The sequence below is a fragment of the Macaca thibetana genome, chromosome X (genome assembly GCF_024542745.1).
Source record: "Macaca thibetana thibetana isolate TM-01 chromosome X, ASM2454274v1, whole genome shotgun sequence".
In the NCBI taxonomy this organism is placed as follows: Eukaryota; Metazoa; Chordata; class Mammalia; order Primates; family Cercopithecidae; genus Macaca; species Macaca thibetana.
The window spans coordinates 114,950,566-114,977,736 of record NC_065598.1 but is presented as its reverse complement, the minus strand read 5'-3'; the positions used below and the strand labels follow the sequence as shown (position 1 = coordinate 114,977,736).

Here is a 27,171-nt window from a genome sequence, read left to right as displayed (position 1 = left end):
GGCCTTGGTTACAGAGTGAGACCCTGCCTCAAAAAATTTTTTAAAATAATAATTTAAAAATAAATATAAACTGTTAGAAACAATAGGAAAGCAAGTGTTTGTTCATTTTCTGCCTCCTTTTCTTCAGATACATGTTTGATTTCTTTGGAAATAAAGGTAGGATGGAGACAACTCAAACCCTGGCTATCTAAACAATAATTGAGCACCTCAGTATGTGTTGGCATTGACACTATGGTAGTGAACACAACGTGGTTGCTTTCTCACAATGCTTATAGCCATGGGGAGTTAGCTGCTCTGGTGGAGAGAAGTGATGCTAAGGGAAGGAGGCAGGAAAAATTGAAAGAGTGAGGGCAGTGGGGGTAAGTAGTTCCAGGGCAGTGAAAAAGGATGACTTGGGCATTCATGAAGCTTTAATGCCTTCAAAATCTGGAGGAACTGGAACTGGACCACCCTCCACAGCATGCATGCATAAGGTAGTCCGGAGATAGTAATTAAGCTTTGATTATAAAATTAAGATGTAACTTTCTATGCTATTCACAGATGTTATCTTTAATTCCATAGGGGAAAGGTTAATTAAGGAGGTTTTGTAACTTTTTGTTGGTATAAAGAGTCCTGTATGTTACATGTTTTTGATGGCAGGGTAGAGGCAGGCTGCCTAGATTTTTCTTTACTGCCTCTGGGCTGTCCTTTATACAACAAAAATTTATTATACCAATTGTATCATTATTCAAGGTAGCCAAGATTACACTTGGTGAATTCTTGGAAAGTATATGCTGACAGCTATATACATGGGATTAGTCGTCCTTAGAAATCTCACAAAAGGCCGGGCATGGTGGCTCACGCATGTAATCCCAGCACTTAGGAAAGCCATGGTGGGTGGATCACATGGGGTCAGGAGTTTGAGGCCAGTCTGGCCAACATGGCAAAACCCCATCTCTACTAAAAATACAAAAATCCAGGTGTGGTGGTGGGCACCTGTTATCCCAGCTACTCGGGAGGCTGAGGCATGAGAATCACTTGAACCTGGGAGGCAGAGATTGCAGTGAGCCAAGATCGTGCCACTGCAATCCAGCCTGGGCAGCAGAGCGAGACTCCCTCTCAAAAAAAGGAATGAAATGGGCCAGGTGTGATGGCTCATACAGGTAATCCTAGCATTTAGGAGGCCAAGGCAAGAGGATCACTTAACTTCAGGAATTTGAGACCAGGCTGGGCAACATAGGGAGACCCCATCTCTACTAAAAAATTTTAAAACTTAGCCCAGTGTGGGAGAGTGTGCCTGCAATCCCAGCTATTAGGGAGCTGAGGTGGGAGGATCACCAGTATCTGGAATGTCGAGGCTGCAGTGAGCCGCAATTGTGCTACTTGCACTTCAACCTGGGTGACACAGTGAGACCCTGTAAAAGAAATCTACCTAGGCTTATAAAATAGTAATTACAAAATGGTTGCTTTTCGTTGGAGATGGAAAGAAGAAGTAGAGAAGTTGTCATTTACCATGCCCTCATATTTATGGTCTTAAATAACTGGGCTTTAGGATATATTAATATATAACTTATGATTCAGAAAATCCCATGTAAAAGCTTAGTAGCATTGTTGTAACAGTAACATATTTCATTGTACTTCAGGATCGTCCAGGGATGCAGTCTTACCATCCAGGAGCTCAAAGCCACTATCAACACTATTTTCCTGATGACAGCACCAACTATAGATACTCACCAGTAGAAGAAAAGCAGGAAAGTAGTATTAGCCATAGAAAAGAAGGAGGAGGCCAGGTGCGATGGCTCACACCTGTAATCCCAGCACTTTGGGAGGCGGAGGCGGGCAGATCGCTTGAGGTCAGGACTTTGAGACCAGCCTGGCCAACATGGTGAAACCCAGTCTCTACTAAAAATACAAAAATCTGTCAGGTGTTGGGGCAGGTGCCTGTAGTCCCAGCTACTGGGGAGGCTGCGGCAGAATTGCTTGAACCCAGGAGGTGGAGGTTGCAGTGAGCCAAGATTGCGCCATTGCACTCCAGCCTAAGCAACAAAGTAAGACTCCATCTCAAACAAACAAACAAAAAAAAAAAGGAGGAGGAGAGGTGTGTGATAAGTCCTGATGACATAGGTGTCCTGACTGTCTAGGCAGCCAAAGGACACATGGTAAGCCATCCAAAAGTGCCTTCAGGGCAAAAGAATAGAGAGAAAAGGGGTCACTGTGCTGGTGGGGTACACTGCAGAGGAGTAAATTTTATGTCAAAGCAGGAATCTGGTCAGAGGTTCCGAATTGGGAGTACAATTTCATTGTTTTTACAATTTCTACAAATTAACTTTATTGTCAGAAAAAGCTGATGGTGAGGACATGCATTGCAGTTTGCAGGAGGGAAATGTCAAATGAGGACTTTATCACATATGACATGAGAGAAAAGTAAAAGCTATTTCTAAAATCAAAAGCTGTTGTTCATCCTGAATTGAATTTTCTTTTTTTTTTTTTTTTTTTGAGACGGAGTCTCGCTCTGTCACCCAGGCTGGAGTGCAGTGGCCAGATCTCAGCTCACTGCAAGCTCCGCCTCCCGGGTTCACGCCATTCTCCTGCCTCAGCCTCCCGAGTAGCTGGGACTACAGGCGCCTGCCACCTCGCCCCGCTAAGTTTTTGTATTTTTAGTAGAGACGGGGTTTCACTGTGTTAGCCAGGATGGTCTCGATCTCCTGACCTCGTGATCCGCCCGTCTCGGCCTCCCAAAGTGCTGGGATTACAGGCTTGAGCCACCTCACCCGGCCTTGAATTTTCTTAATTTGGGTGGTATAGAGTCTCTTTGAAGTCTTGTTCCAATCTCCTTCTGTTGCATTGTTGATGGTAACTGTTGACTTTGTGTAGTGTAGAAGCAAGAAGCATGTCCTCATAGTACAAGTGCAGGGAAGGATAGAACAAACTTTCGTTGATGCAAACATTTATTATTTATTTATTTATTTATTTATTTATTTATTTATTTATTTTTGAGACAGAGTACTGAATTCACCTCTTGGAAGTATTGAAAGGAGATGAACAATATTAGTTTCTGCCTTCACTAGCTTACCTTGGTTTTTTTCCACCAGGGAAAAATCAATTCATGGTTCACTACTGTATTAGGCCATTCTTGCATTGCTATAAAGAAATGTCTAAGACTTGTTAGTTTATAAGAAAAGAGATTTAATTGGTTCACAGTTCTGCAGGCTGTACAAGCATGGCATCTGACATCTCTCAGCTTCTAGGAGGCCTCAGGGAGCTTTTACTCATGGCGGAAGGTGAAGCAGGAGCAGGCATCTCACGTCACAGAGTGAGCAAGAGAGTGAGTGCAGGAGGAGATGCCACACTTTACAACAACCAGCTCTGTAAGCACTCACTATGGAGAGGACAGCACCAAGCCATGAGGGATCTGCCCCATAACCCAAACACCCCACCAGGCCCCACCTGCAACACTGGGGATTATATTTCCATGAGATTTAGGTGGGAACAAATATTCAAACCACATCAACTATTCTGGTCCCATAAGAACAAAATGTTTAGACAACATCCTTGAGCTTTTACCTGATTTTCATTCATTCTGCCAGCCCTTCCTAACATGGCATCAGTTTGCCTTTACTTTCTAAATCACCACTTTATGTTTCCTCAGCTTTTAGAAACAAGTAGCCCAAGAGGCATGTAGAAGAGCCCCCAATAATGATTGAAAGTGAATGACTCAACTGGGAGAGAGGATTAAGGGAAGGGAAAATTTCAAGGAGATTGGCTGACAGTGTCCCATGCCACAGAGAGGTTAAGGAAGACGAGAAATGGAAGTGTTCATTGGATTTGGCAGTCGTGATTTCATTAGTGAACTAATGAAACTGATGACCTAAAAGAGACAGAAACCATGTTTACAGTGAGGGGTGAATGGCAGGTGGGAAATGGATGTATAGATTTGAAATTCATCCATTTTTATTTAGGTGATCATTGAAGTCTTGGCTATGGATTCTGTCACTTTAGGGGGAGAGAGAAAAGAACAGAAGCAGACCTAGGCCCCAGTCTTGAATAATGCTAACGTTACATAGAGGTAAGAAAATATATCTACAAAGACAGAGAAGGACTAGCCAGAGAATAGGAAAAAAAACCAGAAGACTCTGGGTTACTTAATCCAAAGTAACCCAGAGAAAAGTTTCAAGGAAGAGGACTGGCCAGCAGGGTTGGATGCTGCTGAATGGTCAAATACGATGCCTGACAAAGGCCATGGCATTCAGTGACTTGCAAATCATTGATGACCTACAATTATGGGACAGGGAAGCCAGACTGGGTTGAGAAAGGAAACAATATATACAACTTTTTAGAGAAGTACAAGGGAACTTCAAAAGTCTGTGGACCCTTAGTTCTACTCTGAGGCCTCCTTCACATTCTTCTGAACATATCAAAGTATAATTATAAGAAAGAATTGCCAGGCAGGGCGGCTGACGCCTGTAATCCCAGCACTTTGGGAGGCCAAGGCGGGCAGATCACAAGGTCAGGAGTTCAAGGCCAGCCTGGCCAATATGGTGAAACCCTGTCTCTACTAAAAATACAATATTAGTCAGGCATGGTGGAGGGTGCCTGTAGTCCCAGCTACTTGGGAGCTGAGGCAGAAAAATCACTTGAACCGGGGAGGCGGATGTTGCAGTAAACTGAGATTACGCCACTGCACTCCAGCCTGGGAGACAGAGCGAGACTCCATCTCAGAAAAAAAAGAATTGGCTAGGCATGGTGGCTCACGCCTGTAATCCCAGCACTTTGGGAGGCAGAGGCAGATGTATCACCTGAAGTCAGGAGTTCAAGACCAGAATGGCCAACATGGTGAAACCCTGTCTCTACTAAAAATACAAAAATTAGCTAGGTGTGGTGGTGGGCACCTGTAATTCCAGCTACTCGGGAGGCTGAGGCAGGAAAATTGCTTAAACCCAGGAGGCAGAGGTTGCAGTGAGCCGAGATTGCACCACTGAACTCCAGCCCAGGTGACAAGAGCAAAACTCCGTCTCAAAAAAAGGAGGAAAGAATCATGATATGCAGTAAGTTCCTATGAGGATTTTTTTTTTTTAAAGTAAGGACTCCCTCTGTTACCCAAGCTGGAGTGCAATGGCACAATCGCGGCTCACTGCAGCCTTGACATTCAGGGCTCAGATGATTCTCCCACCTCAGCCTCTTGAGTAGCTGAGATTACAGGCATGTGACACCACATTCAGCTACTTTTTGTATTTTTTGTAGAGAGAGGGTTTTCCCATGTTGCCCAGGCTGGTCTGAAACTCCTGGGATCAAGCAATCTGCCCACCTTAGCCTCCCAAAGTGCTGGGATTACAGGCATGAGCCACTGTGCCTGGCTTCATATGGATTTTCAAAAGAACAGAGGCCAGGCGCGATGGCTCATGCCTGTAATCATAGTCCTTTGGGAGGCCAAGGCAGGTGGATCACCTGAGGTCAGGAGTTCGAGACCAGCCTGGCCAACATGGTGAAACCTGGTCTCTACTAAAAACTACAAAAAAAAATTTAGTGAGGCATGGTGGCGTGTGCCTTTCCTTCCAACTCCAACTATTTGGAAGGCTGAATCAGGAGAATCGCTTGAACCTGGGAGGCAGAAGTTGCAGTGAGCCAATATTGAGCCACTGCACTCTAGCCTGGGCAACAGAGCAAGACTCTGTCTCGAAAAAAGAAGAAGACAAAATGTGAAAAAAGAAAGAAAAGGTTGGGCACGGTGTCACGCCTGTAATCCCAGAACTTTGGGAGGCTGAGGCAGGCGGATCATCTGAGGTCAGGAGTTCCAGACCAACCTGGCCAACATGGTGAAACCTCGTCTCTACTAAAATACAAAAAAAAAAAAAAAAAAAAAAAAGCTGAGCATGATGGTGGGTGCCTGTAATCCCAGCTACTTGGGAGGCTGAGATGGGAGAATTGCTTGAACACAGGAGGTGAAGTTTGCAGTGAACTGAGATCGCACTGCTGCACTCCAGCCTGGGTGATACTGTGAGACTCCGTCTCAAAAAAAAAAAAAAAAGAAAAAAACCCAAGAGTGTGTGGAAAATAGAACTAAAAGGCCGAGAGCGGTGGTTTGTGCCTATAATCCCAGCACTTTGGGAGGCCGAGGCATACGGATCACGAGGTCGAAAGATCGAGACTATCCTGGCCAACGTGGTGAAACCCCGTCTCTATTAAAAATACAGAAATTAGCTGGGCGTGGTGGCACACCTGTAGTCCCAGCTACTCAGGAGGCTGAGGCAGGAGAGTCGCTTGAACCCAGCCACTGCACTCCAGCCTGGGTGACAGAGTGAGATTCCGTCTCGAAAATATATATATGTGTGTGTGTGTGTGTGTATATATATGTGTGTGTATATATATACACACACATATATATTTTTGTGTGTGTGTGTATGTGTATATATATATATATTTCTTTTTTTTTTTTTTTTTTTTTTTTTTGAGACTGAGTCTGGCTCTGTCGCCCAGGCTGGAGTGCAGTGGCCGGATCTCAGCTCACTGCAAGCTCCGCCTCCCGGGTTTACGCCATTCTCCTGCCCCAGCCTCCGGAGTAGCTGGGACCACAGGCGCCCGCCACCTCGCCCGGCTAGTTTTTTGTATTTTTTAGTAGAGACGGGGTTTCACCGTGTTAGCCAGGATGGTCTCGATCTCCTGACCTTGTGATCCGCCCGTCTCAGCCTCCCAAAGTGCTGGGATTACAGGCTTGAGCCACCGTGCCCGGCTTATATATATATATATTTCTCATCATAAGCTCCACCAAGGTCAAGACACTTTGTAAGCAATGATACTAGCCATTTATCTATTTATTTATTTTTGTCTCTTGCTTGCAGCACCTAGATACTAGCCATTTCATCCATCCCCAAGGAATTGGAGATCGTGGTAATTTAACCACATCAATGCAATCTTTTTTTGCATTATTTACTGAAGAGAAATGGGTGCCCTTTACAGATTTTTTAAGATTAGGAAACAAAAAGAAGTCAGAGGGTACTAAATCCTGACTGTAAGGTGGATGCCTAATGGGTTTCCATGGAAACTCTCAAAATTGCTCTTGTTTGGTGAGAGGCACAAGCAGGAGCATTGCCGTGGTAGAAAAGGACTCTTTGGTGAAACTTTCCTGGGCATTTTTCTGCTAAAGAGTTAGCTAACTTTCTCAAGACACTCTCATAATAAGCAGATATTATTATTATCTGGCCCTCCAGAAAGTCAACAAGCAAAATTTCTTAAGCAGTTCAAAAAGCTATTGCCATGACCTTTGCTCTTGGCCAGTCCATTTCACTTTGACTGGATCACTTTAACCTTTTTGGAGTCATTGCCTTGATTGTGCTTTGTTTTCAGAGTCATACTGGGAAAGCCACGTATCACTTCTCATTACACTTTCCCAATAGATGGCTTCATGATCTATCGGTTGGAGCAAAAGTCATTGCTGTTTTTGACATTCCTTTCGATGGCAAATATAATAATTAATTTTGCAGCAACCTGATAGATCCCACTTGTTTACAATTTCCATTGAAATCTCTGTTCTTTCCAGCTGATCTGGTTTCAGCACCCATCAAGTGGAAAGTTTGCTCAGCTTTTACTTTTTCAGTCAGAATTGTGTAAGCTGAACCCATTGAGATGTCTGTGGTGTTGGCTGTTGTTTCTGCTGCTTTTTTTTTTTTTTTTTTTGAGACAAGGTCGCGCCCTGTTGCCCAGGCTGGAGTGCAGTGGGTAAATCTCTACTCACTGCGACCTCTGCCTCCCGGGTTCAAGCTATTCTCCTGCCTCAGCATCCCCTAGTACCTGGGATTACAGGGACGCACCACCACGCCTGGCTAGTTTTTGTATTTTCAGTAGAGACGGGGTTTCGCCATGTTGGCGAGGCTGGTCTTGAACTCCTGACCTCAGTTGTTCCACCCTCCTCGGCCTCCCAAAGTGCTGGGATTACAGGCGTGAGCCACCGCACCTGGCCGTGTTTCTGCTGTTAATCGTTGGTCCTTTTCTTTTTTTGAGACAGTCTCACTCTGTTATCCAAGCTGGAGTGCAGTGGCACGATTTCGGCTCACTGCAATCTCGCCTCCCGGACACAAACAGATTCTCCTGCCTCAGCCTCCCGAGTAGCTGGGACTATAGGTGCGCACCACCATGCGTGGCTAATTTTTGTATTTTTTCAGTAGAAAAGGGATTTCACCAGCTTGGCCGGGCTGGTCTCAAACTCTGGACCTCAAGGGATCCACTTGCCTTGACCTCCCAAAGTGCGGTTATTACAGGCATGAGCTACCACACCTGGCTGATTCTTTTCAGTTAGGGCACAAAGAGGATTAATTTTTTTCCTTGCAAATTGATGTCCTGCTGCTGCAGCCTTCATCTTTAATGTCATCTTTTCCCTTGTTACAATTATCCATTTGTAAACTGCTGATTTTTTAAGGTGCATTGTCCCCATAAACTTTTGGTAAAGCATCAGTGATTTTACCATTCTTCCACCCAAGCTTCACCCTAAATTTGATGTTTGTTCTTGCTTCAATTTTAGCAGAATTCATGTTGCTCTGATAGGGGCTCTTTTCTTTTTTTTTTTTTTTTTTTGAGACGGAGTCTCGCTCTGTCGCCCAAGCTGGAGTGCAGTGGCGCGATCCTGGCTCACTGCAAGCTCCGCCTCCTGGGTTCACGCCATTCTCCTGCCCCAGCCTCCCGAGTAGCTGGGACTACAGGCGCCCGCCACTGCGCCCGGCTCATTTTTTGTATTTTTAGTAGAGACGGGGTTTCACCGTGGTCTCGATCTCCTGACCTTGTGATCCGCCCGCCTCGGCCTCCCAAAGTGCTGGGATTACAGGCGTGAGCCACCGCGCCCGGCCTAGGGGCTCTTTTCAAACTGATGACTTCTCCTTTTTTAGTGCCTCAAACTAGATCCTGTCAAGATGTTTTATAATGAGTTAGTACCAGTTTATTTTGGTGCAAAAAGATTTTGAAATCCATGCATAGTTTTTCATAATACACAATTTCCATGGACTTTTAAAGACTTCTGATATGGCTGTTGATACAGTTTGGCTCTGTATACCCACCCAAATCTCATCTTGAATTGTAATCTTCATGTGTCTAGGGAGGAATCTGGATTATGGGGATAGTCTCCTACATGCTGATCTCATGATAGTAAGTCTCACAAGATCTGATGGTTTCATATGAGGCAGTTTTTCCTATGCTCGCACTTCACCTCTAGTCTGCTGCCATGTAAGACATGCCCGCTTCCCCTTTTGCCATGATTATATGTTTCCTGAGGATCCCCCAGCCATGTGGAACTGTGAGTCAGTTAAACCTCTTTTCTTTATAAATTACCCACGCTCAGGTATCTCTTTCTACCAGTGTGAAAACGGACTAATACAGCTGTGAAAGAAATGGCGATACGGCCGGGCGCAGTGACTCACACCTGTAATCCTAGCACTTTGGGAAGCCAAGGCTGGTGGGTCACCTGAGGTCAGGAGTTTGAGACCAGAACGGCCAACATGGTGAAACTCCATCTCCACCAAAAATAGAAAAATTAGCTGGGCGTGGTGGTGCACACCTGTAGTCCCAGCTACTCAAGGGGCTGACGCAGGAGAACCGCTGGAACCCAGGAGGCGGAGGTTGCAGTGAGCGGAGATCACGCTATTGCACTTCAGCCTGGGTGACAGAGCAAGACTCTTTCAAAAAAAAAAGAAAAAATAAATAAATGGAGATACATAGGTTAATGGTGCTAATGAAGCTTTATTTTAAATATGAGAAAGTATGTTTAGAAGCCAAAAGGAAAGCTCTAGAAGGATGAACACACAAGAGAAAGAGACAACGAATATGTGTAGGCTTCTTGCAAAGGCAGGTGTAAATGGAAGCCAAGGTAGAGGTTAGAGGAGTTGGCCCTAGGAGAAGCAACGCTCCTGAACCACTAGGCATGAGTTGACATCCCTTGCCTCTTTGTCTAGCCTGTTGCCAGCCATCTCAAGGCAGTTTTCATATCAGCACCTCCCTCTTTTGTTCTACTTGCCTTGCCTGTCCAGCTCTGGATAAACCATCCATCCCCACCCCACCCTCTTAAATTTCTTCCATTTGCTCATTCATTTAGTAAACATGTACCAATCACTGACTGTGTGCCAGGCCCTGGGGTCAAGGATTCAAATAAGTCCTTGTCTGTGTTGAACTCATGGTTCAGTATTGGCAAGAGACAAATAGCCATAATCAGATCATGATGCACAATGTCAGAAGGGCTGTAGTAGCACAGGGTGTTGTGGGAGCCTCCTGTCCCTAAGCTGCAAGTGTTGCTGGAGAAAATCCCTCAGCCAGATCAACTGGTGAAACCACAGGAGGGCCCTCCCTCCTGCTAAGCAATTTTTTAAATCCATCTTTAATTGGTATCCTTTCCCCCAATACCACATTTCTTCTTCTAGTTTGCCCCCTTCCTCTCCTTTCTTGTGTTGTAGGCAGCGAGGGTGAGGACCAGTTCATCATAAAGTGTAATTTCATGTCCTTAATAACTATAGGCCCGGCACCGTTACTCATGCTTGTAATCCTAGCACTTTGGGAAGCCAAGACGAGAGGATCACTTTGAGGCCAGGAATTCAAGACAAGCCTGGGGCCAGTGTTGGTGGCTCATGCCTATAATCCCAGCACTTTGGGAGGTCAATGCGAGCAGATCACTTGAGGTCAGGAGTGTGAGATCAGCCTGAAAAATATGGTAAAACCCTGTCTCAACTAAAAATACAAAAATTAGCCAGGTATGGTGGTGCATGCCTGTAGTCCCAGCTACTTGGGAGGCTGAGGCTGGAGAATCACTTGAACTGGGGAGGCAGAAGTTGCAGCAAGCTGAGATCACACCACTGTACTCCAGTCTGGTCGACAAAGCAAGACTCTATCTCAGACAAGAAAAAATAAAAAGGAAAAAAAAAAGAAAAGAAGTGGGCCAAGCGTGATGGCTCCTGCAGGTAACCCTAGCATTTGGGAGGCCAAGGTAGGAGGATCACTTAACTTCAGGAGCTCAAGAACAGCCTGGGCAACATAGGGCAACCCCGTCTCAGCTAAAATTTAAAAACTTAACCCAATGTGGCAGCACAGGCCTGCAATCCCAGCTACTAGGGAGCTGAGGTGGTAGGATTCCTTGAGTCTGGAATGTCGAGGCTGGATCATGCCACTTGCACTGCAGCCTGGCTGACACAGTGAGACCTTATCTCCAAAGAAACCATATAAAATAATAATTATGAAATGGTTGCTTTTCTTTGGAGATGGAGAGAAGTGGTGGGCAAGTTGTCATTTACCGTGCCCTCATATATTTGGTCTTAAATGACTGGGCTTTAGTATATATTAATATATAAGGTATAACCTGAAAATCTCATGTAAAAGCTTAGTAGCATTGTTGTAACAGTAACATATTTCATTGTACTTCAGGATCGTCCAGGGATGCAGCGTTACCATCAAGGAGCTCGAGGCCGAGGTCGACTCTGGCACCCTGTTGACAAGTCTAGAGATTCAGCAGTAGAAAGAAACCAGGAAAGTGGTATTAATCTTAGAAAAGAAGGAGGAGAAGAGTGATAAGTCCAGATGGCCTTAGGTGTCCTGACTGTCTAGGCAGCCAAAGAGCATGTTAGGCAATCCAGAGGGCAAAGGAATAGAGATAAAGGGGGTTGCTGTGCTGGTGGGGTACACTGCAGAGAAGTTTTGTGTCAAAGCGGGAATCTGATCAGAGGTTCAGAATTGGAAGTACTATTTCATTGTTTTTGCAATTTTACAATTTAATATTTATTTATTTATTTATTTATTTATGTTGAGGCAGTTTCGCTCTTGTTGCCCAGGCTGGAGTGCAATGGCATGATCTCAGCTCACCGCAATCTCTGCCTCCTGGGTTCAAGCGATTCTCCTGCCTCAGCCTTCTGAGTAGCTGGGATTACAGGCATGCACCACCACGCCCGGCTAATTTTATATTTTTTAGTAAAGATGAGGTTTCTCCATGTTGGTCAGGCTGGTCTCGGACTCCCAACCTCAGATGATCCGCCCGCCTCAGCCTCCCAAAGTGCTGGGATTACAGGCATGAGCCACTGATCCCGGCCGGTCTACAATTTAAAGTGTCAGAAAAAGCTGATGGCGAGGACATGCATTGCAATTTGCAAGGGGAAATGTCAAGTGAGGACTTCATCACATATGACCGAGAGAAAAGTAAGAGCTGGTTCTAAAATCAAAAGCTCTTGTTCATCCTGAATTGAATTTTCTAAATTTGGGTGGAGTAGAGTCGCTTTGAAGCCTTGTTCCAATCTTGTTATATTGCATTGTTGATGATAACTGTTGACTTTGTTTAGTGTAGAAGCAACAAGCATGTCATTGTAGTACAAGTACGGTGAAGGATAGAACAAATTTTTGTTAATGCAAACATTCTTTATTCATTCATTTATATATTGAGATGGAGTTTCACTCTTGTCACCCAGGCTGGAGTGCAGTGGCACAATCTCGGCTCACTGCAACCTCTGCCTCCCGGGTTCAAGCAATTCTCCTGTCTCAGTCTCCCAAGTAACTGGGATTACAGGCACCTGCCACCATACCCAGATAATTTTTGTATTTTTAGTAGAGTTGGGGTTTCACCATGTTGGCCAGGCTGGTCTCAAACTCCTGACCTTAGGTGATCCGCCCACCTAGGCCTCCCAAAATGCTGAGATTACAGGCGTGAGCCACCACGCCCGCCTGATACAAACATTTAAATAGTAATGGTACTTCTGTGTCCAATGTCCTAAAGTTTCTGGATTAGTTTTAGTTTTTTGTTTACTTACATGAGTTTAGGATAAAAATATTGTGAAATATCTCATTTTATCTTCAGGATTTTTTCTGTTAAGAGGTAAAATGTAGTCCTTGTTTGACTGTTGACAATCCAGTTTGTTTTATCTCAGGGCTCATGATCTGAATGCCTACCTTCTCCAGGAAGGAAACTGCACCCATGTCTGTTGCTGTTAAATAGCAACTTTTAGTCTCAGCTTGTTTTGTTTTGATGTCAATAAATAGTAACAGCATTCGGCCATGCGCAGTGGCTCACGCCTGTTATCCCAACACTTTGGGAGGCCAAGGCGGGCAGGTCACAAGGTCAGGAGTTCAAAACCAACCTGGCCAATATGGTGAAACCCCATCTCTACTAAAAATATTAAAAAAAAAAAAAAAAAACACCAGGCATGTTGGTGCGTGCCTGTAGTCCCAGCTACTCGGGAGGCTTAGGCAGGAGAATTGCTTGAACCCAGGAGGCAGAGGTTGCAGTGAGCCAAAATTATGCCACTGCACTCCATCCTGGGCAACAGAGGAAGATGCTACCTCAAAAAAAAAAAAATAGTAACAGCATTCAAGTATGAGGCTAAGTGTAACGAATACTAAATAGCTGTGAGTTTTGAGAAATGTTTGTTACTGAATTAACCTCTTTGGAGTTTGTATAGCAGATAAATGATATTAGTTTCTGCCTGCACTAGCATGCCTTTGTTTTGTCTACCAGGGAATGACCAGTTCATGGTTCACTCCTATATTAGGTCGTTCTTGCATTGCTATTATGAAATACCCGAGACTGGGTAATATATAAGAAAAGAGGTTTAATTGGTTCACAGTTCTGCAGGCTATACAAGCAAGACATCTGACATTGTTCATCTTTTGAGAGACCTCAAGGAGCTTTTACTCATGGCAGAAGGTGAAGCAGGAGCAGGCATCCCACATCACAGAGTGAGCAAGGGAGTGAGTGCGGGGAGGAGATGCCACACTTTACAACAACCAGCTCTGTAAGAACTCACTATGGAGAGGACAGCACCAAGCCATGAGGGATCTGCCCCATAACCCAAACACCCCACCAGGCCCCACCTGCAACACTGGGGATTATATTTCCATGAGATTTGGGTGGGGACAAATATCCAAACCACATCAACTATTCTGGTCCCATAAGAACAAAATGTTGGCCGGGCGCGGTGGCTCAAGCCTGTAATCCCAGCACTTTGGGAGGCCGAGACGGGTGGATCACGAGGTCAGGAGATCGAGACCATCCTGGCTAACACGGTGAAACCCCGTCTCTACTAAAAATACAAAAAAAAAAAAAAACTAGCCGGGCGAGGTGGCGGGCGCCTGTAGTCCCAGCTACTCAGGAGGCTGAGGCAGGAGAATGGCGTGAACCCGGGAGGCGGAGCTTGCAGTGAGCTGAGATCCGGCCACTGCACTCCAGCCTGGGCGACAGAGCGAGACTCCGTCTCAAAAAAAAAAAAAAAAAAAAAAGAACAAAATGTTTAGACAACATCCTTGAGCTTTTGCCTGATTTTCATGCATCCTGCCAGCCCTTCCTGAGCCGCCGTGTCCAGCCTTATATGGATTTTTAAAAGAACAGAGGCCAGGCACGGTGGCTTCCACCTGTAATCCCAACACTTTGGGAGGCCGAGGCAGATGGATCACCTGAGGTCAGGAGTGTGAGACCAGCCTGGCCAATATGGCAAAACCCCATCTCAACCAAAAAATACAAAAAAAAATTTAGCCAGGCGTGGTGGCACGCACCTGTAGTCCAAATTTCTCAGGAGGCTCAGGCTGCAGAATGGCATGAACCCAGGAGGCAGAGGTTGCAATGAGCAGAGATCACACCATTGCACTCCTGCCTAGGCGACAGAGCAAGACTCAGCACCCCCCAACGCCCCCACCCCCGGCAAAAAAAAAAAAAAGTCCGATTGTGATGGCACACAACTGTAGTCACAGCACTTTGGGAGGCCAAGGTGGGCACTTCACTTGAGGTCAGGGGTTTGAGACCAGCCTCTCCAACATGGCAAAACCCCGTCTCTACTAAAAATGCAAAAATTAGTCGGGCACAGTGGCAAGGGCTGTAATCTGAGCTACTCGGGAGGCTGAGGCAGAAGAATTACTTGAACCCGGCAGGCGGAGGTTGAGTGAGCCAAGATTATGCCACTGCACTCCTGCCTGGGCGACAGAGCCAGACTCCATCTCAAAAAAAAAAAAAAAAAGAAAAAAGAAAAGTTCCTGGAAAATAGAAATTCAAAGAAACAAATATAAACTTCTCATTGTAACATGTAACATCCACCAAGGTCAAGACACTTTCGTAAGCAATGATACTTTCTATCTATTTATTTATTTATTTTTGTCTCTTGCTCACAATAATTACATTCTAACCATTTCATCCATCCCCTAAGAAGTGGAGGTCCTGGGAATTTAACCACATCAATGAAATATTTTTTACATTTATTAGCTGAAGAGAAATGGGTGCCCTTTACAGACTTTTTAAGATTAGGAAACAAAAAGGAGTCAGAAGGAGCTAAATCCCGACTGTAAGGTGGATGCCTAATGGTTTCCCATTGAAACTCTCAAAATTGCCCTTGTTTGATGAGAGGCATGAGCAGAAGCATTGCCGTGGTAGAAAAGGGCTCTCTGGTGAAGCTTTCCTGGGCATTTTGCTGCTAAAGCTTTGGCTTTCTCAAAACACTCTCATAATAAGCAGACATTATTTTTCTTCGGCCCTCCAGAAAGTCAACAAGGAAAGTTCCTCAAGCAGCTCCAAAAACTATTGCCATGACCTTTGCTCTTGGCCAGTCCAGTTTTGCTTTGACTGGACCACTTCCACCTCTTCGGAGCCATTATTTTGATTGTGCTTTGTCTTCAGAGTCATACTGAGAAAGCCATGTTTAACCTCCTATTACACTTTCCAAATAGATGCTTCATGATCTATTGGTTGGTGCAAACATAATTGCAACTTTTGACATTCCATACCATAAACTGCAATTAATATGCAGCAACCTAATATATCTCACTTGTTTAAAATTTCCATTGAAATCTCTGTTCTTGTCTGCAGCTGATCTGGTTTCGGCACCCATCAAGTAGAAAGTTTGCTCAACTTTTAATTGTGTAAGCTGAACCTATTGAAATGTGTATGGTGTTGTTGGCTGTTGTTTCTGCTGTTAATTGTTGGTCCTTTTCTTTTGTTGTTGTTTTTTTGTTTGTTTTTTTTTTGAGACAGAGTCTCGCTCTGTCACCCAGGCTGGAGTGCAGTGGCGCGATCTCGGCTCACTGCAAGCTCTGCCTCCTGGGTTCACGCCATTCTCCTGCCTCAGCCTCCTGAGTGGCTGGGACTACAGGCGCCCGCCACCACACCCGGCTAATTTTTTGTATTTTTAGTAGAGATGGGGTTTCACCGTGCTAGCAAGGATGGTCTCGATCTCCTGACCTCGTGATCCGCCCATCTCAGCCTCCCAAAGTGCTGGGATTACAGGTGTGAGCCACCGCGCCCGGCCTTTTTTTTTTTTTTTTTTTTGAGACAGAACCTGACTCTGTCACCCAAGCTGGAGGCCAGTGGCACGATCTTGGCTCACTGCAACCCCTACCTCCAGGTCCAATGATTCTTCTGCCTCAGCTTCCCAAGTAGCTGGGATTATAGGCACCCTCCACTGCGCCCAACTAATTTCTATATTTTTCTTAGATATGGAGTTTCACCATGTTGGCCAGGCTGGTCTCGAACTCCTGACCACAAGTGATCTGCCCACCTTGGCCTCCCAGAGTGCTGGGATTACAGGGGTGCCATGCGTCTGGCTGAAGCTTTCCAGTTAGAGCACAAACAGGATTAATTTTTTTCCTTGCAGATTGATGTGGATGACCTGCTGCTGCAGGCTTCATATTCAACATCATCTTGTCCCTTCTTACAAGTTATCCATTTGTAAACTGCTGATCTCTTTAGGGGCACTGTCCTCATAAACTTTGGGTAAAGCATCAGTGATTTTACCATTCTTCCACCCAAGCTTCATCTTAAATTTTGTGTTTGTTCTTCCTTCAATTTTAGCAGAATCTATTTTGCTCTGATAGGGGCTCTTTTCAAACTGATGACTTCTCCTTTTTAATGCCACAAGGTAGATCCTGTCGAGATATTTTTTAACGAGTTAGTAGCAGTTTATTTTGGTGCCAAAAGATTTTGCAATCTATGCATAGTTTCTTGATAATACACATTTTCCGTGGACTTTTTGAAGACTTCTCATATGGCTGTTGATAAGATTGGGCTCTGCGCCCACACCCAAATCTCATCTTAAATTGTAATTCTCATGTGTCAAGGGAGGAGCTTGGTGGGAGGTGATTGGATTCAGGGTCGGCGGGCAGTTTCCCACATGCTTATTTCGTGATAGTGAGTAAGTCTCACAAGGTCTGATGGTTTTAAACAAGGCAGTTTTTCCTATGCTCGCACTTCACCTCTAGTCTGCTGCCATATAAGACGTGCCCACTTCCCCTTCTACCATGATTGTAAATTTCCTGAGGCTCCCCCAGCCATGGGAAACAGTGAGTTAATTAAACCTTTTCTCTTTATATATTACCCATTTTTCAGGCATTTCTTTCTACCAGTGGGGAAAACAACTAATACAGCTATGAAAGAAATGGAGATACATAGGTTAATGGTTTTACTGAAGCATCATTTTAAGTATGAGAAAGTAAGTTTAGAAGCCAAAAGGAAAGCTCTAGAAGGATGAAGAGCCAAGAGAAAGAGGCAGTGAATACTGTAGACTTCCTCCAAAGGCAGGTGAAAATGGTAGCCAAGGTAGAGGTTAGAGGAGAAACAGTGCTCCTGAACCATGAGGTGTGAGTTGACATTGCCTGTTTGTCTAGCCTGTTGCTAGCCATCTCAAGGCCATTTTCATGTCAGCACCTCCCTCTTTTTTTCTACTTGCCTTGCCTGTCCAGCTCTGGGTAAACCACCCATCCCCACCCCACCCTCTTAAATTTCTTCCACCCTCTGATTCATTTAGCAAACATGTACCAATCACTGACTATGTGCCAGGCCCTGGAGGTCAAGGATTCAAATAAATCCTTGTGCATATGGAACTCATGTTTCAGTGTTGGCAAGAGACAAATAGCAATAATCAGATCATGATGTACAATGTCAGAAGGGTTGTAGTAGTACAGGGTGGTGTGGGAGCCTCCTGCCCCTAAGCTGCAAGTGATCCTGGAGAAAACCCTTCAAGGAGATCAACTGGTGAAACCACAGGAGGGCCCTCCCTCCTGCTAAGCAATTTTTAAAATCCATCTTGAATTAATATCCTTTCCTCAGCGCCACTTTTCTTCTTCTAATTTGCTGCCTTGTTCTCCTTTCTTGTGTTGCAGGCAAGAGGGGTGAGGACCACTTCCTCATAAAGCATAATTTCATGTCCTTAATAACTATAGACTAGGCACAGTGGCTCATGCCTATAATCCCAGCACTTTGGGAGGCCGAGGCGGGTGGATCACTTGAGGTCAGCAGTTGGAGACGAACCTGGCCTAAATGGTGAAACCCTGTCTCTACTAAAAATATAAAAATTAGCCCAGCATGGTGGCATGCACCTGTAGTCCTAGCTGCTTGGGAGACTAAGGCAGGAGAATTGCTTGAACCCAGGAGGCAGGGGTTGCAATGAGCCAAGATGGCACCACTGCACTCTAGCCTGGGCAGCAAGAGTGAAACTTACCTCAAAAAAAAAAAAAAAGAAAAAGAAAAAGAAAAGAAAAGAAAAGAAAGAAATAGGCCAGGCCGGGCGCGGTGGCTCAAGCCTGTAATCCCAGCACTTTGGGAGGCCGAGACGGGTGGATCACGAGGTCAGGAGATCGAGACCATCCTGGCGAACACCGTGAAACCCCGTCTCTACTAAAAAAAATACAAAAAACTAGCCGGGCGAGGTGGCGGGCGCCTGTAGTCCCAGCTACTCGGGAGGCTGAGGCAGGAGAATGGCGTAAACCTGGGAGGCGGAGCTTGCAGTGAGCTGAGATCCGGCCACTGCACTCCAGCCCGGGCTACAGAGCGAGACTCCGTCTCAAAAAAAAAGAAAGAAATAGGCCAGGGATGAGGGCTCATGCAGGTAATCCTAACTTTTGGGAGGCCAAGGCGGATCATTTAACTTCAGGAGTTCGAGACCAGCCTGGATAACATAGGGAGACCCCATTTCTATTAAAAAATTTAAAACTTAGCCCAGTGTGGTACAGCGTGCCTGCAATCCCAACTACTAGGGAGCTGAGGTGGGAGGATCGCTTGAGTCTAGAATGTCAAGACTGCAGTGAGCCCCGATCTTGCCACTGGCACTTCAGCCTGGGTGACACAATGAGACCAAGTCGCCAAAAAAAAAAAAAAAAAAAAGTGATACCAGCCTTATAAAATAATAATGAGGAAATGATTACTTTTCTTTGGAGATGGAGAGAGGAAGTGGGCAAGTTGTCATTTACCGTGCCCTCACATTTTTGGTCTTAAATGATTGGGCTTTAGTATATATTAATATATAAAGTAAAACCCGAAAATCCCATGTAAAAGCTTAGTAGCATTGTTGTAACAGTATCATATTTCATTGTACTTCAGGATCATCCACGGATGCAGCGTTACCATCCAGGAGCTCGAAGCCGAGGTCGACTCTGGCACCCTGATGACAAGTCTGGAGATTCAGCAGTAGAAAGAAAGCAGGAAAGTGGTATTAGCCATAGAAAAGAAGAGGAGAGGCCGGGCGTGGTGGCTCACGCCTGTAATCCCAGCATTTTGGGAGGCCAAGATGGGTGGATCACCTGAGGTCAGGACTTTGAGACCAGTCTGGTCAACATAGTGAAACCCCATCTCTACTAAAAATACAAAAATTAGCTGGGCTTAGTTGCAGGCACCTGTAGTCCCAGCTACTCGGGAGGCTGAGACAGGAGAATTGATTAAACTCGGGAGGTGGAAGTTGCAGTGAGCCATGATCATGCAACTGCACTCCAGCCTGGATGACACTAGGGTGGCTCTATCTCCCCCACCCAAAAAAAAAGAATGAAAGAAAAGAAGAGGAGAGGAGTACGCAACAGAAGAGTAAGTTTTGTCTCAAAGCAGGAATCCGATCAGAGGTTCAGAATTGGAAGTACAATTTTATTGTTTTTGCAATTCCTATAAATTAAAGTGTCAGAAAATGCTGATGGCGAGGACATGCATTGCAATTTGCAGGGGGAAATGTCAAGTGAGGACTTCATCACATATGACACGAGAGAAAAGTAAGAGCTGGTTTTAAAATCAAAAGCTGTTGTTCATCCTGAATTGAATTTCTAAATTTTGGTGGAGCAGAGTCGCTTTGAAGCCTTATTCCCATCTATTTCTATTGCATTGCTAATGTAACTGTTGACTTTGGGTAGTGTAGAAGCAACAAGCATGTCCTTGTAGTATAAGTACAGGGAAGGATAGAACAAACTTTCATTGATGCAAACATTTAGTAATGTTACTTCTGTATCCAATGTCCTAAAGTACTTTAGTTTTTTTATTTGCTTACATAAGCTTAGCATGAAGAATATTTTTAAACATCTCATTTTGTCTCCAGCATTTTTTCTATTAAGGGGTAAAATGTAGTCTTTTTTTTTTTTTTTTTTTTTTGAGATGGAGTCTCGCTCTGCCGCCCAGGCTGGAGTGCAGTGGCCGGATCTCAGCTCACTGCAAGCTCCGCCTCCCAGGTTTACGCCATTCTCCTGCCTCAGCCTCCCGAGTAGCTGGGACCACAGGCGCCCGCCACCTTGCCCGGCTAGTTTTTTGTATTTTTTAGTAGAGACGGGGTTTCACCGTGTTAGCCAGGATGGTCTCGATTTCCTGACCTCGTGATCCGCCCGTCTCGGCCTCCCAAAGTGCTGGGATTACAGGCTTGAGCCACCGCGCCCGGCCTGGGGTAAAATGTAGTCCTTGTTGGATTCTTGACAATCTAGTTTGTTTCATCTCAGGTCTCATGATCTGAGTGCTTCCTCTCCAGGAAGGAAACTGCACCAATGTCTCTTGTTGTTACATATCAGCTTTTAGTTTCAGGTGTTTTGTTTTGATGTCAATACATAGTAACAGCATTCAACTATGAAGCTAAGTATAGTGAGTAACTTTAGTAAATAGCTGTGAGTTTTGAGAAATTAAATTTTTTGATACTGAATTAGCCTCTTGGAAGTATTGAAAGCAGATGAATGATATTAGTTTCTGCCTTCACAGGCATTGTCTGTTTTGTCCACCAGAGAAAGATCAGTTCATGGTTCACTCCTGTATTCTTGCATTGCTATAAAGAAATGCCTGAGACTGGGTAGTTTATAAGAAAAGAGATTTAATTGTTCACAGTTCTGCAGGCTGTACAAGCATGGCATCTGACATCTCTCAGCTTCTGGGAGGCCTCAGGGAGCTTTTACTCATGGCAGAAGGTGAAGCAGGAGCAGGCATCTCACATCACAGAGTGAGCAAGAGAGTGAGTGCGGGGAGGAGATGCCACACTTTACGACAACCAGCTCTGTAAGCACTCACTATGGAGAGGACAGCACCAAGCCATGAGGGATCTGCCCCATAACCCAAACACCCCACCAGGCCCCACCTGCAACACTGGGGATTATATTTCCATGAGATTTAGGTGGGGACAAATTTCAAAACTACATCAACTATTCTGGTCCCATAAGAACAAAATGTTTGGCCGGGCGCGGTGGCTCAAGCCTGTAATCCCAGCACTTTGGGAGGCCGAGACGGGCGGATCACAAGGTCAGGAGATCGAGACCATCCTGGCTAACACGGCGAAACCCCGTCTCTACTAAAAAAACACAAAAAATTAGCCGGGCGAGGTGGCGGCGCCTGTGGTCCCAGCTACTCGGGAGGCTGAGGCAGGAGAATGGCGGGAACCCGGGAGGCGGAGCTTGCAGTGAGCTGAGATCTGGCCACTGCACTCCAGCCTGGGCGACAGAGCGAGACTCCGTCTCAAAAAAAAAAAAAAAAAAAAAAAAAAAAAAAAAAAAAAAAAAAAAAAAAAGAACAAAATGTTTAGACAACATCCTTGAGCTTTTGCCTGATTTTCATTCATCTTGCCAGCCCTTCCTAACATGGCATCTGTTTGCCAGATGCCTAGGCTCAAACAATCTGTCCACTGTAGCCTCGAAAAGTGCTGGGATTACACGGTGGCATAAGCCACCGTGTCCAGCTTTATATAGATTTTTAAAAGAACAGAGGCCAGTGGCAGTGGCTCATGCCTGTAATCCCAGCACTTTGGGAGGCTGAGGCGGTTGGATCACCTGAGGTCAGGAGTTCGAGACCAGACTGGCCAGCATGGTGAAACTCCATCTCTACCAAAAAATAAAAATAAATTTAAAAAAAATTGGCCGGGCTTGGTGGAGCGCACCTGTAGTCCAAACTCCTTGGGAGGCTCAGGCAGGAGAATCACTTGAACTCAAGAAGCAGAGGTTCCAGTGAGCAGAGATCTCACCACTGCACTCCTGCCTGAGCAACAGAGTTAGACTTCATCTGCACCCCCACCCCCCACCACACTCAAAAAAAAGACCAGGTATGGTGGCACATGCCTTGTAGTCCCAGCACTTTGGGAGGCCAAGGTGGGTGGATCACCTGAGGTCAGGAGTTTGAGAACAGCCTGGCCAACATGGTAAAACCCCATCTCTACCAAAAAATACAAAAAAAAAAATTGGGCTGGGCTTGGTGGAGCACACCTGTAGTCCAAACTTCTCGGGAGGCTCAGGCAGGAGAATCACTTCAACTCGGGAGGCAGAGGTTGTAGTGAACCTAGATCTCACCACTGCACTCCTGCCTGAGCGACAGAGGGAGACTCCATCCCCACCAACAAAAAGGCTGGGCATGCTGGCACATGCCTGTAGTCCCAGCACTTTGGGAGGCCGAGGCGGGCACTTCACCTGAGGTCAGGAGTTCAAGACCAACCTTGCCAACGTGGTGAAACCCAGTCTATACTAAAAATACAAAAATTAGCCAGGCACAGTGGAGGGCTCCTGTAATCCCAGCTAGTCAGGAGGCTGAGGCTGGAGAATCGCTTGAACCCGAGAGGTGGAGATTGCAGTGAGCCAAGATCGCACCACTGCACTCCTGCCTGGGCAACAGAACCAGACTCCATCTCAAAAAAAAAAAAAAAAAAAGTAAAAACAGAAAAGTTTGTGGAAAATAGAAATAAAAGAAAAAAAATATAAACTTCTCATCATAAGATCCACCAAGGTCAAGACACTTTTGTAAGCAATGATACTAGCCATTTATGTATGTATGTATGTATGTATGTATGTATGTATGTATGTATGTCTCTTGTTCACAACAATTACATACTAGCCATTTCATCCATCCCCTAAGAAGTGGAGGTCCTGGGAATTTAACCACATCAGTGAAATCTTTTTTACATTATTAACTGAAGAGAAATGGTTGCCCTTTATAGACTTTTTAAAATTAGGAAACAAAAAAAGTGTCAGAAGGAGCTAAATCCTGACTGTAAGGTGGATGCCTAATGGTTTCCCATTGAAACTCTCAAAATTGCCCTTGTTTGATGAGAGGCATGAGCGGAAGCATTGCCGTGGTAGAAAAGGACTCTCTGGTGAAGCTTTCCTGGGCATTTTGCTGCTAAAGCTTTGGCTTTCTCAAAACACTCTCATAATAAGCAGGTGTTGCTCGGGCACGGTGGCTCACGCCTGTAATCCCAGCACTCTGGGAGGCTGAGACAGGAGGATCACGAAGTCAGCAGTTCGAGACAAGCCTGACCAACATGGTGAAACCTTGTTTCTACTAAAAATACAAAAATTAGCCAGGCATAGTGGTGCATGCCTGTAATCCCAGCTACTCAGGAGGCTGAGGCAGGAGAATAGCTTGAACCTGGGAGGCAGAGGTTGCAGTGAGCCGAGATTGTGCCACTGCAGTCTAGCCTGGGTGACAGAGCGAGACTTGGTCTCAAAAAAAAAAAAAAAAAAAAAAAAAAAAAAAGCAGGTGTTATTATTCTTCGACCCTCCAGAAAGTCAATAAGGAAAGTTGCTCAAGCAGCTCAAAAAACTATTGCCATGACCTTTGCTCTTGACCGGTCCAGTTTTGTTTTGACTGGATTACTTCCACCTCTTCAGAGTCATTGCTTTGATAGTGCTTTGTCTTCAGTGTTATACTGGGAAACCCACATATCACCTCCTATTACACTTTCCCAATAGATGCTTCATGATCTATTGGTTGGTGCAAACATAATTGCGGCTTTTGACATTCCATGGCATAAACCGTAATTAATATGCAGCAACCTAATGTCACTTGTTTAAAATTTCCATTGCAACCTCTGTTCTTGTCTGCAGCTGATCTGGTTTTGGCACCCATCGAGTGGAAAGTTTGCTCAACTTTGAATTTTTCAGTCAGAATTTTGTAAGCTGAACCAATTGTGATGTCTATGGTGATGGCTGTTGTTTTTGCTGTTAATCATTGGTCTCAGTCTGTCACGAAGGCTGGAGGCCAGTGGCACAATCTTGGCTCACTGCAACCTCTGCTTCCCGGGTTCAATGATTCTCCTGCCTCAGTCTCCCGAGTAGTTGGGATTACAGACACCTGCCACCACACCCAGTTAATTTTTGTATTTTTATTACAGACAGGGTTTCACCATGTGGGCTAGGTTGGTCTGAAACTCCTGACCTCAGGTGACCTGCCCACCGTGGCCTCCCAGAGTGCTGGAATTACAGGGGTGGCCCGCCATGTCCGGCTGATGCTTTTCAGTTAAAGCACAAAGAGGATTTTTTTGTTGTTGTTTTTTGAGAAGGAATCTCACTCTGTTGCCCAGGCTGGAGTGCAGTGGCATGATCTCAGCTCACCACAACCTCCGCCTCCTGGGTTCAAGCGATTCTCCTGCATCAGCCTCCCGAGTAGCTGGGACTACAGGCACATGCCACCAAGCCTGATTAATTTTTGTATTTTTAGTAGAGATGGAGTTTCGCTATGTTGGTCAGGCTGATCTTGAACTCCTGAACTTGTGATCCGCCCACCTCAGCCTCCCAAAGTGCTGGGATTACAGTAGTGAGCCACTGCGCCCAGCCTAATTTTTTCCCTTGCATATTGATGTGGATGGCCTGCTGCTGCAGGCTTCATCGTCAACATCGTCTTGTCCCTTCTTACAAGTTATCCATTTGCAAACTGCTGATCTCTTTAGGGGCATTGTCCTCATAAACTTGTGGTAAATCCTCAGTGATTTCACCATTCTTCCACCCAAGCTTCATCTTAAATTTTATGTTTGTTCTTCCTTCAATTTTAGCAGAATTCATTTTTCACTGATAGGGGCTCTTTTCAAACTGATTCCTTCTCCTTTTTAATGCCTCAAACTAGATCCTGTCAAGATATTTTTTGACGAGTTAGTACCAGTTTATTTTGGTGCCAAAAGATTTTGCAATCCATGCATAGTTTCTTCATAATACACATTTTCCATGGACTTTTTGAAGACTTCTTATATGGCTGTTGATATGAGCTCTGTTCCCGCACCCAAATTTCATCTTAAATTGTAATCCTTGTGTGTCAAGGGAGGAGCTTGGTGGGAGGTGATTGGATTGTGGGGGCAGTCTCCCACATGCTGATCTTGTGATAGTCTCACGAGATACGACAGTTTTAAACAAGGCAGTTTTTCCTATGCTCGCACTTCACCTCTAGTCTGCTGCCATGTAGCATGTGTCCACTTCCCTTTCTGCCATGATTGTAAGTTTCCTGAGGTTCCCCCAGCCATGCGGAACTATGAGTCAATTAAACCTCTTCGGCTGGGCTTAGTGGCTCACCCCTGTAATCCCAGCTTTGGGAAGCCAAGGCCGGTGGATCACCTGAGGTCAGGAGTTCCAGACCAGCCTGGCAAACATGGAGAAACCCCGTCTCTACTAAAAATACAAAAATTAGCTGGGTGTGCTTATGCCCACCTTTAATTCCAGCTACTCAGGAGGCTGAGGCAGCAGAAGCACTTAAACCTGGAAGGCGGAGGTTGTGGTCAGCTGAGATTACACCATTGCACTCCAGCCTGGGTGACAAGAGCGAGTCTACATCTCATTAAAATAAATAAATAAAATAAAATAATTAAACCTCTTATCTTTATATATTACCCAGCCTTGGGTATTTTTTCTACTAGTGTGAAAACCGATTAATATAGCTGTGAAAGAAATGGAGATACATAGGTTAATGGTGTTAATAAAGCTTTATTTTAAATATGAGAAAGTAAGTTAGTTTAGAAGCCAAAAGGTAAGCTCTAGAAGGATGAGTACTCAAGAGAAAGAGACAGTGAATACTGTAGGCTTCCTGCAAAGGCAGGTGAAAATGGAAGCCAAGATAGAGGTTAGAAGAGTTGGCCTTAGGAGAAGCAACGCTCCTGAATCACCAGGCATGAGTTGACATCCCTTGCCTCTTTGTCTAGCCTGTTGCCAGCCATCTCAAGGCAGTTTTCATATCAGCACCTCCCTCTTTTGTTCTACTTGCCTTGCCTGTCCAGCTCTGGATAAACCATCCATCCCCACCCCACCCTCTTAAATTTCTTCCATTTGCTCATTCATTTAGCAAACATGTACCAATCATTGATTGTGTGCCAGGCCCTGGGGTCAAGGATTCAAATAAGTCCTTGTGCATGTGGAACTCATGTTTCAGTGTTGGCAAGAAACAAATAGCAATAATCACATCATGATGGACAATGTCAGAAGGGTCGTAGTAGCACAGGGTGTTGTGGGAGCCTCCTGCCCCTAAGCTGCAAGTGTCGCTGGAGAAAATCCCTCAACCAGATCAACTGGTGAAACCACAGGAGGCCCTCCCTCCTGTAAAGCAATTTTTACCATCAGTCTTGAATTGATATCCTTTTCCCAGCGCCACCTTTCTTCTACTTTGTTCCGTTGCTCTCCTTTCTTGTGTTGCAGGCAAGGGGGGTGAGGACCACTTCCTCATAAAGCATAATTTCATGTCCTTAGTAACTATAGGCCAGGCACAGTGGCTCATGCCTGTAACCCCAGCACTTTGGGAGGCTGAGATGGTGGCTCACTTGAGGTCAGCAGTTGGAGACGAACCTGGCCCCCATGGTGAAACCCCGTCTCTACTAAAAATACAAAAATTAGCCAGGCTTGGTGGTGTGCACCTGTAGTCCCAGCTACTCAGCAGACTAAGGCAGGAGAATCGCTTGAACCTGGGAGGCAGAGGTTGCAGTGAGCCGAGATTGCACCACTGCACTCCAGCCTGGACAACCAGAGCGAAACTTCCTCTAAAAAAAAAAAAAAGGCCAGGCGTGGTGGCTCACACCTGTAATCCCAGCACTTTGGGATGCCGAGGCAGGCAGATCATAAGGTCAGGAGTTTGAGACCAGCCTGACCAACATGGTGAAACCCCGTCTCTACTAAAAATACAAAAAATTAGCCAGGCATAGTGGCGGGCACCTGTAATCCCAGCTACTCAGGAGGCTGAGGCAGGAGAATCACTTGAACCCAGGAGGCGGAGGTTGCAATGAGCTGAGATTGCGGCACCGCACTCC

At 45.3% G+C, this 27,171-nt stretch overlaps 3 protein-coding genes across 4 annotated transcripts in view; 2 read left to right on the top strand and 1 right to left on the bottom strand.

The window, feature by feature from the left end:
- Window positions 1-27,171, bottom strand: part of NDUFA1 (NADH:ubiquinone oxidoreductase subunit A1) — a 970,503-nt gene that overhangs the window by 52,445 nt on the left and 890,887 nt on the right. The window lies entirely within an intron of this gene.
- SEPTIN6 (septin 6) overlaps window positions 1-27,171 on the top strand; it is a 313,664-nt gene that overhangs the window by 82,723 nt on the left and 203,770 nt on the right. The window lies entirely within an intron of this gene.
- The window catches only part of RPL39 (ribosomal protein L39), a 451,119-nt gene that overhangs the window by 397,410 nt on the left and 26,538 nt on the right, over window positions 1-27,171 (top strand). The gene's annotated exons all lie outside the window — the stretch shown is intronic.